The sequence below is a fragment of the Solanum pennellii genome, chromosome 6 (genome assembly GCF_001406875.1).
Source record: "Solanum pennellii chromosome 6, SPENNV200".
Taxonomy (NCBI): Eukaryota; Viridiplantae; Streptophyta; class Magnoliopsida; order Solanales; family Solanaceae; genus Solanum; species Solanum pennellii.
Window position 1 is genome coordinate 37,271,544 of NC_028642.1, and position 14,279 is coordinate 37,285,822.

The following is a 14,279-nucleotide window of genomic DNA, read 5'->3' on the forward strand; positions in this document are numbered from 1 at the left end:
ATTACAGATGGCTTGTAGGACATGGAGACGGTACACAAGGCGAGGTGATTTGAACTTAGTTTAGAGATTGTTGGATAATGTCAACATCCTGCTTATGGAAAGGCCACGAGTGTTTGGAGTGGCCCTTGCTTGGTGGAGTTAGTTAATAAATAAAGTTACATTTTTGTATCTACAACTATATGTTTTGGCATGATAGACCAAACTCTTGTTTCTCATTTGCTTTTTTATTTTGTCTACAATGTAATAGTTGATGTTGGGATAACTCTGTTTTTTTCATTGTTTAAACAGTCTTATGGTCCGATTCAAAGATCATTACCAATTTACTAGATGATATTTTTGTGGCATAATACATATATTTGACCCTAAACTTGACTTCAAATTTTAACTCTGACCTCCTACTTTCATAATGTACAAACAAGCACTTTAACTATCCAACTTTTAAATAAATAAACACATGAGTCCTACATGTAGGACACCACGTAGGACAAAAAATGACATGTAGGATGACACGTAGGACATGTGTGTCTATTTGTTCAATTTTATATAAGTTTGAGTGTCTACTTCTGCACACCCAAAGTTGAAGGAATGTGATTCTAAACCAAGTTAAAGGGCATATTTATGTATTATGCCTATTTTTGTCCATCTTACTTGACTTAGAGCCTGTTTGGCTCAGCTTAAAAGCTGGTCAAACTGACTTAAAAGCTGGTTTTTGACTTATTTAGCTGTTTGGCAATACTCAAAATAACTTATTTTAAGTTAAAAAAAACTTATTTTAAGCCAAAAGTTAAAAGATGGGGTAGGGGTGGTTTTCATTTTTTAGCTTATAAGCTGTTTTAAGTTGACCACATTTTTACCTTTTTGCCCTTAATATTTTTATACAATCTTCAAATGACCAACATAACCCTAACATCTCTTTCTTCTATTTTTCCCTTTTCACGTGTGGATGATAGACAATTACTATTACTAATGAATGAAAATAAAAAAAATCTTAAATATTTTAAGTGATCTATTCAAATTATATATTATTAAAATGTAAAATAAGTTGCACATATAACTTAAATAAAAATTTATATTCCTCTTATAAATAATTTGTGATAATAAAGAAATATATGAATGATAGACAATTATTATTACCTATGGATGAAACTAAAATAAAATCTTAAATCTTTTTTTGATCTATTCAAATTATGTATCTTTAAAATCTATAATAAGTTTATATTCCTCTTATAAATAATTTGTGATGAGAAAGAAATATGTGAATGATAGCAAAATATAATTACTTATGGCTGTAAAATATAAATTAATTAACTTTTATTATGTTAACAGCTTTTAAGGGTATTCAGACATTTTGATGTAAAAAGCTGTTTATCAGCACTTATTTGCCAAACACATCAACAACTTTTTTTTAACTTCAGCACTTTTATCCAAACGCATAACTGCTTATTTTGAAAATAAGTTTCAGCACTTTCAAAAGTACTTTTTTAAAGCTGCTTTTATTAAGCCCATCCAAACGGACCCTTAGCATTGTTTTTTTAAGCCAAACCCATTATAACCAATTTGTTAATCCAACCTACTAGAACAAAATTATATCATGTAACTTTAATTATCAACTTTTAAATAAGGCATAATGCATAAATTAGACTCTTAACTTGACTTCAAATTATATCTTTTGACCTTTAACTTTGATAATATACAAAAAGACACTTTAACTAGACAAAATTTAAACAAAAACACACTTGAATATTTCAGGCAAAACACGTGATTACACATGCTCTGACATGAAAAAGTGAATCATTCAATTACTGTCAACTAACTAAAATAAATACACCTAGATTTTAGAATAAGGTGAAATTGAAAACAAATTCATTTTTAGGAAAAAAAATTAAGTACCTCTTCTCTTCTTCCTCTAAAAAAACCTAATCTGAATTTCTAAAATTCAAGCTCCTTATATTCAAATAAAAAAATAAAATTATTAAGATATGTGATGAAATTTCATATACGTTTATCTATTCTTCTTCCTCAATTTAGTCAAGGTATCAAGATTCAACATTTTATAAACAAGAATTTGTTGGTCAAATGTTCAAACTAATATGAGAATCTTTAGAGGAAACTAATGTCTTTATTGCAAAATTATTTCACAGCAGCTCATAACATGGGAATCAATGAATTTCTCCTTCTTTTCGCTAGTTAGAAGTATATATGTACTTTAAGTTGTCAAATACTTTATGAAAAAAAAGGGTGTTTTGTGTATTGTGATTGTCATATTGAAGAGAACTACAATTATGAATTTTTGGAGGCCAGAAAATGAACTTACCGTGCCAAAAATTGTTAAGTAAAATGGTACACTTAAAGTATTTGATAAATTTTCTAAATGAAATTTTCAGAGTTTTTTGTCAACTTTGAATAACAATCTGATCAAAATGTAAGGAGTCCTTAAGTGTAGATTGGATTCGTTGATTGAGAGCATTCAAACTTAAATTGCATTCAACTTTTACAAGTATACTCACCCTATCTTAACCAAAAAAAAAAAACTTCATTATAATTTTTTTCACAATTACAAAAAAGTAATTATATGTCACTTGCATTTTGCAATGAACAACAAATAATCAAAAAAGAGGGGGAAATTGTTGAAAAATTAGAAAGAGGGTTTAATTGTCCTTTCAGTGTTTTTTTATTGTTGGGCCCCTTGATTTTTTACATCCGACGCGCCTAATTTGGGTGTATTTCACGCAATTTGCTAGGTAAGATTCGAGTGTTTTTTTGCTTAAATTTTGAATAGTTAAAGTTCTATTTGTGCACTAACAAAGTTAAAGGTCAAAGTTATAATTTGAAGTCAAGTTAAGTGTCCAATTTAGGTATTATGTCTTTAAACAAATAAAAACGTGATTTTTGTAGTCAAAGAGCGTAAAATGCAAACGCTTCCACGTGTGTTAGTGAGCCACTCAATTGTTGTCAACTAATTAAATATATTATACGTCGATTTTAGAACTAAAAACAAATTAAATTAATTTCAATTAAAGACATTTTCTTTTCACCTGATAGTTTCTCAAAAGGTCAAAACTCTAGCGAGGATAAACAACTAAAATCTAGTAAATAAAGGGAATAATCGTGCAAGGTTTCTGCTGAAGCCGATGTTCATCTATTCATCTTCCTCAATTTAGTCCATGTATGCCTCAATTTTACCCTTTTGAAAGTTTATATTTGATAGAAGATAGAATCTTTTTGCCATTTATAAATGTAATGAATTAGCAAAGTAATAAATGAACGAAAACTTAAACGAGGTGGATTGAAATTTTTGCGAGTTAAAGCTCATCCCTAATGAAATTTGTTATGTTTGAGAATCTTAAAGGCTAAGTTGTTAAAAAAGTGTTTTTGAATATCTGTTTTTTTTGTTTAAAATATCGAATCAATGTAATCAAAGTTGACTTTACAAGTTAGTCAAATTAACATTCAAAAAATGTAACATGACAATTAGAAATAGAAGGAGTGAGTAATAAACTTAAACTAATCTATTTCAGATCTCTAGACTTTGATAAGCTAATTGAAAGTTCAACATTTGCAGATCTAACTTCAACATGTGCTTCTTGTAAATCTGCAAAAAGGCAAACTACCATTTGAGAGTAAAGAAAAAGGTATAATATAATGTTTTTCTAGTTTTGATTTTGCATGTATTTTTGTGATTCACTTAGATTTGAAAGAAACATACATAATAAGAATAAGAAAAATGATATATATTTTTTACTTGATAATTATAAAGTGTGAATATATGTTAGATGATTATCGTAATTATGCATCCTTTTTTCACCCCTACCAACTAGGAGCTTCCATCATTTTTAGCTTAAAAAATATTATTCCGTTTTTAAAAAGATTTTTTTTTTGAGAAACCTATCAAGTCTTGTTTGTTAAGGCAAAGTTATAAATTATTAGTAATCAGAAACTATATACTCTTTCTTAAAATATGATTGATTTACAGAATATATATTTTTGCTTTTTAAAAAAAAAACAATTAGTGGCGAAAATATGAGGTGAATTGGTGATGAATGGAAGAAGTTGGAAATTTGAGAGTTCTTGATGTGTTCTTTAAGGTAGAAGAAACAAAAAGAATCCATTTGATCTAAAATCCCAATTGAAAAGTATTAAAAGTCGATCGGGGTAAAATATAATAACATGAATGGGCCTTTTCTCAAACGATAATGACATATATGTGCCAAAGTTTTAACCGATTGACATAAATGAACCTTTTTTTTTCTACAAAGTTCGATTAGATATTTGAGTGTTTTCCTTCTTTACAATTTACGACCTATAAATTTAACAGCTGACATTCTTTTTAACTCTTTCTTTTACTTGTGTTTCTAATTTTGAAAAATCAAATTTTGTAGATATTGAAGGCTGGTTATGGATTAAGGTACAACATAATCTGGATTCCGTTATTTCTACCAACATCAATTTGGTTATGCAATTAAGCTATGACCATTTACCATACCACCTGAAGCCGTTGCTGCTTTACTTTGCAAGGTCTCAAAACAGCAAACGAACTCCATTCTCTACGTTGATGCAGTTGTGAATGGCCGAAGGGTTTGTGGATCATGATATACGGTCCAAGTGTAGTTCAGAGGAAGTAACTCAAAGTTACTTGGATGCTTTAATTTCCAATAGCCTGATAATGGTGGATCATATCCCCTCTGAGGGACATCTGTAATGATCAGAGTTTGCTATGTGCATGATGTTGTTCAGTAAAAACAAAAAAGGAAAAGTTTTTAAAGTTAATCAATTCAGGTGATCCATTTCATGCTTCGGATTTCCTACACCGTCGTCTAACTATTCATACTGAGGAGGGCCAACTCCACAAAAAATGTGTTTTATTCAATTCTAATAAGTGCTTAGCTGTTAGTAAGCATGTCGTATCTTTGCAAGTGAGTGGTCCACTAGATGAGTTCAGGTATATCTGTCACACAAGACACTTTGGACTTGTTAGAGTGTTGCAAATGGGTGACATTATTCTGGGAGATTCTTTGATGGAAGAAATAGGGTCACTATTTCATTTGAGGTTCTTAAGAATTAACACTCAAGGTGTAAAAGCTATCCCAGTGTCGTGGTTGAACCTCCAGAATATGGAAACTCTCTTAATCGATACAAATTATTCCACCATGGTTTTACTGCCCAGAATATTGGAACTGTCAAAGCTCAAACATTTTAAAATTAACAAGTGTTCTTTCTTTGAAGAGGAAGAGGATGCGGACAATATCCAAAGTAGAAGAATATTGGAAGCTGGGAATTCAAACTTGACAACTCTATCACGAGTTTGTATCTCATATTCTGAAGGCATTTGTGATGATGCTCTGAAGAAGTTCCCAATTCTTCAGCACCTTGATTGCATCATCATGGAACGACAGTATCCTCCTACACACGGCGATTAGTTTCCCAAGCTTGATGTACTTAATAAACTTGAATCACTCAAAGCAAAACGCTCTTACTTTGAATATCCCGAGTTAATCCGATAACCCAGTGGATATGACTTCCCTACAAGCTTGAAAGAGTTACGGTTGACTGATTTTCCAGTGAGATCTGATTTGTTGTCAGCAATCGCAGCATTGCCTGAGCTTGAGATTATGGAGTTTCCCAGCTGTGATTTTTCGGATGAAAAATGGGATGCAAGTGAGGACATCTATCAAAGTCTTAAGACTTTGATTTTGCGAGATATCAAATTATCAGAATGGCAAGTTGAGAGGGAAACTTTTCCCAAGCTTGAGAAATTAATGCTAACATATTGTTACAAACTTTGGGAGATCCGTTCTGCATTTATGGATATAGACACTTTAAAGTCCATTGATTTATGTGCTGTTTAGGCGTGAGCTTGCAGATTCAGCCATTGAGATTAAGAAAAATGTAGCAGATTTCACAGGAGAGGACAGACTTGATGTCCATACATCATATTTGATTGGCAACCAACGCGAAAAAATAGAGGATGAAGATGAAGATGAAGATGAAGATGAATATGTGGTAACTAGTTTCTTACATCTTCACCCCAATTTATATAATTTGCATTTCTGTAGTGTGTTCATTGAAGTTGTTAGTAGTAGAGTTCGTTCTTCTTCCTGCACACGCTACCACAAAATTAACTCCTGCACACGCTACCACAAAAACAACTTTTAGTGACATTTGTTTAGAGGCAATAAACAAATCATCCACTGAGTGCAATTTTGACGTGTTCTAACATTATGAGTTGCTATCGAGAAAATTCAATGGATTTGTTTTGTATTGCAGGTGGCGAATGTAATTTGGAAATCGATGGCTTATTTTCTAGGTGAGTTATACACATAACCTTCTCAATTTGTACCAAAGTTTGAATTAACAAGTACATATGTTGTCTCCATATTACATTCAAATGACATAGTGTGTTTATTGTCCTTTGTAGCATGAATACAATCTCCAATAGTTTTTCATGGTTATTTTTCATACTACTTATCATATTTTAATTTTTTATCCTTTTTTTTTTCTCTTACTTTATTATTCATATTTGACTTTTAAGTACTCCTTCATATTAAATTAAATTACCTCATTTGTTAAAATATCATCTTCACAGATTTTCTTGATTTCCTTTGCTCTATGTTGTTGTGGAGAAACATTACTTATCCTTTTTACCTCGGAATATAGCAGATTGAAGAAAAATAAATTTCAATAAGTCATTGTCAAACTAGGCAACATGCTTGGTCCCGCTTATGGGGTCAAATCAATATGTTCTAAGAAGAAAGATTGGAATATCAATCTCATCTAGATCATCGATCTGATACCAAACTTATCAAGGAGGCTCGACTTTGTAAAATACACATGCATTAAGTTATTAAAATTGAATTATAAATACAATAATCGTATGTATATCAAATTTATTAAAAAGTAATTATGCAAGAAAATGCAAAGTTTTGTGAGAGACATGCCGCATACCTCATTTGTATTGGCGCAATTTCTACTAAAATTTATATTAAGTGGTTTGCAAAACAATCACATCTGGTTTATGCCTGACATAAAATTACATCATAAGTTCATAAAACAAAAATTTAGCAGTATATTTTCATGTGAGAGATTAAACACTTAGATATAAATTTAAGAATACAATTTGAATGATAGCAAAAAATGAAAAATCTAAATATAAAGAAAGGCTTGAAAAAACTTAGTATGATAAGAGTTTTATGCCCTCTAAACCAAATTCAAATGTACAATATTGTCATTAGAAGACAACGTTTAAAAGACTTATTTATGGTGATTTTTTGTAGAGTTAAAAGTCATTCAACATTAATGGTGATGTCATGTAGAATTAAAAGTCATTCAACTTTAATGGTGATTACTTGTAAAATTAAAAAGTTGTTCAACTTTAATGGTGATTTCTTGAAGAGTTAAAAAGTCATCCAACTTTAATAGTTTCAGCTTTAGACTAAGCATCTTCCCTCTTATAATGTAAAATATAATACACCATCCGTTTAAAAAAGAATGACCTAATTTGACTTGGAACGGGGTTTAAAAAAAGAAAGAAGACTTTTTATTCTTCTGATTCAAAAGTAAAGTTATGTCAAATGTACCAAAATGCCCTTTAATTTGTGGTCTTGAACATGCCACGTGAAAGTTAAAGTGTTGCCAATAAAAAGAAAGGGGACATTCTTTTTTAAACACACTAAATAGGAAATAGGGACATTCTTTTTGAAATGGAGGGAGTAACAATTAAATAATACGATATGATGATATATGATTTTAAAAAATAATAATATAATAATATAGTTTATGAATGATAAGATATGATAATGTGTACATTGTTTTTATCTATCACAACTTTTAAAATTTTGTCGTTCTGAGAATTATGATTAAGAATTAAAATAATATTAATGTAATTGTTTATCAAAAAAATAGTAATTTAATTTTTAAAGGGCTAAAGGACTTAAATTATGTCATAATGTAATTATTATTTGTATTTAGTTAAATGATTAATCAAATTTTAATTTAGTAAAAGGGCAAAATGGTAACTCAACTTTATTATTATAGTTGTGAAGCTCCTAACTGAAAAAGTTGAATTACCATTTTGTCTTTATTTTATTCCTAAACTAAATTAAATATTAATATATAATTAATTTAATATTAAATAATCATACTTAAATACATACATCTAGACATAATGGTTCAAATTCTAATTATTTAAATACTAAGTAATAATTATATTATATTATACTAAATACTAAAAATAAGAAAGTGTAAAGTCAAACTTTGAAAGACAAAAATATTTCATAGTAAATTGTTAGAGATTATTTCATAGAAAATTGTTAGGAATTATTTATTTATTCTTAATAAAAATTCTCTATTCTTTCTCTATAATTAGTGTGGTTAAATAGATTTGTTGGGTTTTAAAAAGGTGTGAGTGGAAAATGAAGAGTTGCGACTTTTATGAAGAGTTGTGACTTTTATGAAATGTTGCGACTTTTATGAAAAGTTGTGACTTTTATGAAAAGTTGTGACTTTTATGAAAAGTTGCGACTTTTATGAAAAGTTATGACTTTTATGGAAAGTTGTGACTTTTTTATGAAAGGTGACGACCTTTCTGAAAGATTGTGACTTTTCCAAAGGTTTGTGACCTTTCCGGTAAGGCACAATAAGAACCTTTTCGCACTACCCTTTGTTTTCTATAAATTGAGGGATTTCCTCTCATTTTAATATAAAGTTCATGGACTTCTTCTTCAACTACTAAATCTAGTATTCTAAGTGTACTTTACTGCCGTTGAGTGGTTCGCTGACACCGGAGTTTTTGGTATCTATACTCTGGTGATTGAGATCATTTTACCCTGGGAGGTCATATTTCAAATCAAACCTCGGATACTAGAGGGGAATAATTTCCTTAAGGGGACACTGTGAGTTCCGTGGACTAGATCTTTTTCCGATTAAAATTTTTCCAGATTCTGGTAGGTGTTTTACAAATTTTAGATTTGTGAATTAATTTCAGTTCTTCTATTCATTTGTTCTTCACTGGTTCATTAAACTTGGTAACTTCGTGTTTCCGCAAATTTTGTTGGAATCAGTATGATTCTTTAGACACATATTTACAACAATTCTTCTTTAAGAAAAATATTTCGTATATTTTTTTTTTCAATCTGTTTCTAATTCTAGTTTCGCTACTAGTTTTAATTTTCTAGTTTTGAAAATGTTCTTAAACATTGTTGTCTCACAAAGATGTTCAAAGTTTTGTTCTAAGTACGTTTGAAATACAAGATGAACAACAAGATTAAATTTGTTATCATCTCGCTATAATTAATATAATTAAATTTGTTGAATTATTGGTAAAACTAATCAACCTTTCCTCTCCCACATGTCTAAGATCACTAACTTCTAAAAATTAACTTAAACAACTCTTCACATTTTCATGTTATCCTATAAATCTTTAGCTATATATAGAAAAATTAATTTTTCTTTACCACTTGCCTCTTGTTGATGTGAATCATTAGGAAATTTTCATGTACTTTTTTTTGTTTTAAATATTAATATTTGTTTGATCCTAATTAGAATGATATTAACACGAAATTTATACGATGTGAGTATAGGTTGATCGAATGAAACTCGTACAAATTACTTGAAGAGACAAGTAGTATTTCAACATGAGCATTATGAGTAATAATATTACCATAACTTGTGTTTCATAAATTTGACAAGTAGTATTTCAACATGAGCATTATGAGTAATAATCTTACCATAACTTGTGTTTCATAAATTTCATGATTTTTACAAGGTTTACAAAGTAAATGTGCTACCGAATGTTTTGAACTTGCATGTGGGACAAGTCTTTTACTTGATATGATACTGAAAATATTATTTGAGATGATCTCATTTTTATAAGGTATGATTACCATTATTGGAAGAGTTTTACACTTATTTGAGAAATGGTATTTTGACATGTGATTGTTAAACTTTGAAATGGTATAATTTGAGAAGACAAATGTTCTGTTCGATTTTGAAATGCTTCTATAAATTATAAGAAAAGTATAAATTGAAGTAGACCTTGATGAATTCCGTAGCTAATGGTGGGTTCGTTAGACCTGGTGCACCTTGTAGTTATAGGTTATCGATAAAGTCCTTAGCTTGATAGCGTCAAGGTAGAACTAGCATGTTGTTACCTATATCCCTCAAGTAGAGACATACCGATATAAATATATAATTCTTTTATAAGGAGTTCACAGTTACTTGTTACTTGGACATACTGATTACATGATTCATCCTTGAAAACCTCCCTTCTATAAGATTTGATATGAAAGTGTTTTTCTAAGTTTACTACGAAGTGTTCACATTGATTTTGCCAACATGAGGCAAATAAGATTGAATATTGTACCGTTTTTTAAAGTGCATTGATTTCATCATTTTGATTATCACACTAACATATTTTATGACTTGTCCCTCATTAAAATTACTCACTCCTTGCTAATGTTTTTACAGAGAAATCAGGTGGTATTGACGAATGACGAAGACTTCTTTAACTAGGTGATTTGGTCGCATCTGATGAGCCCCGCATTGCTTTGTGTGGCAAGAGATTTATTAATTTGATATGTTTTTTTAACTCTTAGAGTCTCTCCATTTGTCGTTCCTTTTATTTGAGTTATGAGTATTCCGTCGTATTGTAGTCAGTGACAAGTTTGGAATCGTATTGATGATTTCATGAACCAAATAAAGTATGAATTAATTGGTTCAAAACTGAATGACATTGAAATGGTAAGAATAGAACTGAGATTCCTAACAACATTTGTCTTGTTTGGGAATTCAAATTTGGACGACTTTAAAGATTTCAGTTATTTGTCTAGTTCACTTTTCGATCAAGATATATAAAGTAATCTTAGGTAAGACTTGTTGATGGAAATTCAAAGTTATTTGAGACTGGAGAATGATTATTTAGACACCATGACAGAGGACAAATGTTTGAATACATCTTCAGACTTACTTCATGATTCTTCGACAAGTATTCTGACATCTCAAAGATTTTTTTCCTATCTTCAAGTCCAACAAAAAAAGTACGGGATATCTCTCTTTTTGAATAAATAATGTTGTTTGTTTATTGTTGTATATGTCAATCACCAATCAAGAGTTTTGACCACTAAAACAAACAACCTCATCCGCCCTTTCTATTGGTGAAGTACGCTGCACTTTTCACCAACAAACTAGACAAGACAACTTTATAGTTGTACACCATTTTGAATCTGGACAAGAGAACTCTGCCAGGGACCGGGTACCTGCATTTATGAGGATCATATAAACACCTGGAATACAATATTTTCCCCCTTTTTTGATGATCTCACAGTAGTTGAGAAATGTCAATTCTTCCTTTGGCTGTTGTTTTGATTGCTGGAGTAATTTTTAGAGGAAAGAAAAAGGAAAAGGATTTGTGGCTTAAGATACAACATAATCTAGATTCCTTTATTTCTACCAACATCAATTTGGTTATGCAATTAAGTTATGACCATTTACCATACCACCTAAAGCTGTTGTTGCTTTACTTCGCAAGATATCAAAAGAGCAACCGAACTCCAGTACCTGCGTTGATGCAGTTGTGGATGGTGGAAGGGTTTGTGGATCATGATATCTGTTCCAAGAGTAGTTTAGAGGAAGCAACTCAAAGTTACTTAGATGCTTAGTCTGATTATAATGGATCATATCCCCTGCGAGAATAGTGAGCCTTTTTCTGTTATGATCAAGGTTTGTTATGTGCATGATGTTGTGAATGATTTCTATTTAGTTAGATCCAACATGGAATAGTTTCATGCTTTCGATTTCCTACATTCATACATACGATGGCCAACTCCACAAAAAATGTGTTTCGTTTAAATTCTAATAAGTTTTCAGGTAATAGTAAGAATCTCATATCTTTGACAATGAGCAGTTCGCTTGATAACTCGAGGTATATCTGTCACACAAGACATTTGAGACTTGTTAGAGTTTTAAAATTAAAGTGGATAACATTATTCTGGGGGAGTCTTTAACGGAAGAAATAGGGTACCTATTTAATTTGAGGTTCTTAATCATTCGGACTGATATAAAAGCTATCCCAGTGTCGTGGGTGCCAGTTGATAGGGGAGATTTTCACAAGCTTGAGGAATCAATACTAGAAGATTGTTACGAGCTTATGGAGATCCCTTGTGTATTCAAGTTAAAGAACATATTCATCTATTATGGAGAGTATCAATGCATTTTCATCTGATTACTAGTGTTTCTTTCATGTGTTATTGCTTTGCCTCATTAGTAATTTGTTTTATTTGCAGTTAAGCCTTGGAAATTTAGACATTGCAGATAGCTAGTAGGATAGTGAGACGGTACGCAAGACGGACATGGTTTAGAGATCAAATGAGATTATTGGATAATGACAATATCCTGCTTATTGCAAGGTCGTTAGAATCTGGAGTGACCCTTGCTTGGTGGAGTTAGTTAAGAAATAAAGTTGTGTTTGCTATATCTTTTGAGAGCTTTGTTTTTGTGACCAATAGTTTAACTATATTTGGCCTAAGACACAATTCCTATTAAATCGAACACCATTATTATAATAACTTTATAATTTAAAACTATACTCTTAATTTAACAATTTAAACAAACAACATTTTCTGAAATCGAATTGATAACAAGCACATGTCATCATTATATAGATGAATTTGTTAAAATCATAAAATAATGAACGATTCACATGGACATGTTTATATCCACCTTTTATACATTTCAAAACTTCAAAGGGATACAATACCATCATTAACTAGTACTTCCTCAGTTTCAATTTAGGTGACTTAGTTTCATTTTTAATTAGTCCCAAAAACAATGACATATTTCTATATTAACTAATAATTTAACAATAAAATGTTTATTATACCCTTAATTAAATGATTTACAACCACACAAATTTCTATCATTCATTTTGAATCACAAGTTTTTTAAAGTTTTCATTTCTTTCTTAAACTCTGTGTCCACAAGCGGAGCTAGGAGTTTCAATAAGGAGGTTCAAAATCTACAGAAATAGACACACAGTTGCCGAAGGGGGTTCTACATCTACTATATATACCTAAAAATTATTTTAACCATGTATAAATCATTGAACGTGGCATTTTGGATTGTTAATATTGTTAAAGTTAGTTAGATTAGTTGCTAATGGTCCAGGTGTATAAGTATGTTAGAAAGTCATTTTAGCATTTTTTCCATATATATGTAGTGTACATAACTTTTTTCAGTTTGATCAATACAATTTACATTTTCCAAATATTCTTCTCTATATCTCTCTCTAGAGTATTGATCTCCATTGATGAATAGCTTGAGTTAAGCTCATATTTTCACATGGTATCAGAGTAGTAGATCTGATTCATTGTGTGCTTTGTTCTTACGTTTCAACTAATTTTTTATAGTTCCAATGACGGGAGTGAAGATTGATGCTTCACATACTTTATTTTTAGGGCAATTCGATACTTCAGGATCTATCCTCATTCCAGTGAAGCTTAATGGATCTGAAAACTATGGTTTATGGAGTAGATCGATCAGAATTGCACTCTTAGGAAAGAGGAAGCTGGGATTTGTGCTTGCCATTTGCACAAAGGATTCAGTTGATGTTCAATTACACGATCAATGGGAAACTTGTAATGCTATTGCATAATCGTGGATCATGAACACAGTATCTGCAGATCTTCTAACTGGAATCGTTTATGCTTCATATGCACATTTAGTGTGGGAAGATTTGAAGGAAAGCTTTGACAAGGTTGATAGAGTAAGGATCTGGCAGTTACACAGGGAAATCACTACACTAATGCAAGGTACCAATTATGTATCAGCTTATTTTTCAAAATTAAAGGAACTGTGGAGTGAATATGATGTGTTAGTCCCATCACCAAGTTGTGGCTGTGCGATATCAAAGGACTACATTGAATATTTGAGTCAACAGAGATTGCTTTATTTCCTAAGTAGCCTGAATGAGTCCTATGATTAAGCCAGGAGGCAAATCCTCATGAAATTAGTTGCTCCATCTTTAGGGCTGGCATATGCCATGATAATCAAAGATGAGAGTCAACAAGTAACTGCAGCCAACATAGTTGCTAAAACGACTGAAAAAATGGAATCATTAGCACTACAAGCAAGTAATCTGAATTTACAATCAGGTAGAGGTAGAGGTTTTAAGGGTAAACAATGTGATTATTGCAGGATGAAAGGTCACACAAGGGACAATTGCTACAAGCTAATTTGTTATCTACCTAGAAAATCGTATGGGGGGGGGGGGGAATGGAAACTCAGAGGGC

The 14,279-nt window shown here is 30.9% G+C and overlaps 1 pseudogene; it reads left to right on the forward strand.

Annotated features, from left to right (window-relative positions):
* The first annotated feature begins 7 nt into the window (after positions 1–7).
* On the forward strand, positions 8–13,642 carry LOC107022288 (annotated as a pseudogene).
* Positions 13,643–14,279: the final 637 nt, after the last annotated feature.